Source organism: Silene latifolia, chromosome 9, assembly GCF_048544455.1.
Source record: "Silene latifolia isolate original U9 population chromosome 9, ASM4854445v1, whole genome shotgun sequence".
In the NCBI taxonomy this organism is placed as follows: domain Eukaryota; kingdom Viridiplantae; phylum Streptophyta; class Magnoliopsida; order Caryophyllales; family Caryophyllaceae; genus Silene; species Silene latifolia.
In genome coordinates this window covers 78,266,486-78,268,331 of record NC_133534.1, presented here as the reverse complement: position 1 = coordinate 78,268,331, position 1,846 = coordinate 78,266,486, and positions in this window count along the sequence as shown.

Sequence of the window (1,846 nt, the reverse complement as noted above, 5' to 3'; positions counted from 1 at the left end):
TGTCGTAGTCCTCCAACGTGACTCCCACCTCACCAAAAGGCATGTGAAAAGTGGAAGTCGTGTCCCAGAATCGGTCCAAGAAAGCGCGGACCAGGCTAAGGTTAGCCCGCAGCTTCCTCTTCGCGATATCCCTCCAAGCCTGCACCAAGGCGCCGAATGCTCCCCGCTCGATCATGGCTCGCTCCTCCGCCGACAGCCTCTCGTAGCACTCCATCGCCGTCGTGTAGCCCGAGAACGATCTGATGTTCATAGCCTCTTATGGTGATTTGAAACAAAAGCTATCTTTAGTTTGAATGAAATTGGAAAAGATATGAGCAAATGAAATGAAAAAAGATGAATGATGAGTAATGAATTCAAGGTTACCAAGCTCTTCATCGTCCTATAGGATAGGTGACCCTCCGCAACCCAAAGCAAGTGCCTGTTATCCCAGGTCTCATCCCACGCAGGTGCTCTCCTCAGCTGACGACCACCTCACCCAACGTTGGCCCGCCCGGGGTCTCCTCCTCCTCCTCCTCGAGGACCTCGTCCTCAGCAACCTCACCAGCTGCCCCAACAGCAGTGAAAGCCTCCTCGAGAGCTCGAGAAGCGTCAACGGCTGTGTCTATGTCCATGGGAGCTCTCCCAGAAGTAGAAGCTTCGTCACCTGCAACGTTAAAGTAATTTTAGGCCGCGTCAAGTGACGACGAACCTTGATTAGGGAATTTTTGAGTTTTAGAAGCCCCGAAGTCGATCTTTTCTCGCCATCTTTGGCCGTATTCCCACAAACCCGATCACTCATGTGGTAATTTGGGTTAAGTCAGGCCTAAGTTGAAGCTTAGTCATGGGTTCGAGTCGAAATTTCGACAGCATTTCGTTATAACAGCGATTATGCCATAGAAAAGTGTCCTGAAAAAGCCGTCACAAACCAAAATTACGAGATGGTAGGAAGTTTACCCATCATCCAAGGATTCCAAATATCAAGTTTCATCGCAAATGAGCAATCTAAGGCTATGTTCGAAGCAGTTTACGGTTTGGCTGTGAAACCGTCACAATTTCACTCAAATGCCCAAAACTCAACGAAAATTCGAAACAAATACATGGTTATGATCCTTATACTACCGATTAGCCATTTACAAGGTCAAATTTACAAGGCAAGATCATTTGGGGGAAAAGCCCCAAATTTTCGACATTTTAGGGTTAAAAACCCTAAATTTTGTCGATCCAATTCGTCCATTATAGAAGATTAATGCAAGAATGATATATATACCTCGATTAGTCATGGCAAATGCAAGTTCTTGAATCAAATTTTGGCGGAAATGGTTGAGATTTGAGAAAGAAATTGAGGAATTATGTTTCGAAACAAATTAAATAAACCCCTGTTTCATCGCGTTTTCACGCAGAATTACCACGCTCAGGAATAGACGCAGCAGGTGCTGCGCCTCTTCCAAGAGACGCAGCTCTTGCTGCGCCTCTTCCTCAGCTTCCCTTCATACGAATTTTCATACGAATTTTCAAAAATTCGTTATGAGTTCGTTATTTGTGGGCCCATCTTTGATACGCCTCTTCCACGATGCCATTTTATCTTTTTTGGTCCATCTGACGATTATTCTTCGCTCAGACCCGCATTTCTAAGCCAACTGCAGACTACCGTACATTATTTATTGCTTCCAAGACCTTGCTTGTCACAACGAGCAAGTATTCTCTGACAGGTGTATCGACACACCTTCATCATATTCCCCCAGCGAGAGTAAGCGGATAGACAATCCCTCTCGAGACATGGAGATAAGTTCCTGATAAGGTTTCCCCCAACGAGAGTTCACGACAGACAATCATCCCTCTCGAGACGTGGAGATCAACATCGTCCTTC